Genomic DNA, 303 nt, shown 5'->3' on the forward strand with positions numbered 1-303 from the left:
CTTTCCCTGGCAGCTCTCCCTTCACCCCCCTCATTTTCCTCCCCATGGCAAGAGGGACAGCCCTTGCCCTTCTCCTAAGCCGGCGTAACGGGGCAGGTGCCCTCTTCTCAGTGGATAGCCCTTTCCTAAAAGCTCCTGTCGGTCCAGAAAAACATGAGCTGTGACTAGACAGGAATGTCCTGGGAGAAAAACCTACCATTCCACCAGCAGGCCTGGGAATTGCCAACAGTCGCCGCTGTCCTGGAAGGTGAAACTCCCCAGGCAGCCTGCAGGTTCCTGCTTGTCCTGTCTGAAGAACTCAGT

This window comes from Buceros rhinoceros, unplaced genomic scaffold (genome assembly GCF_000710305.1).
Source record: "Buceros rhinoceros silvestris isolate BGI_N320 unplaced genomic scaffold, ASM71030v1 scaffold35133, whole genome shotgun sequence".
NCBI lineage: Eukaryota > Metazoa > Chordata > Aves > Bucerotiformes > Bucerotidae > Buceros > Buceros rhinoceros.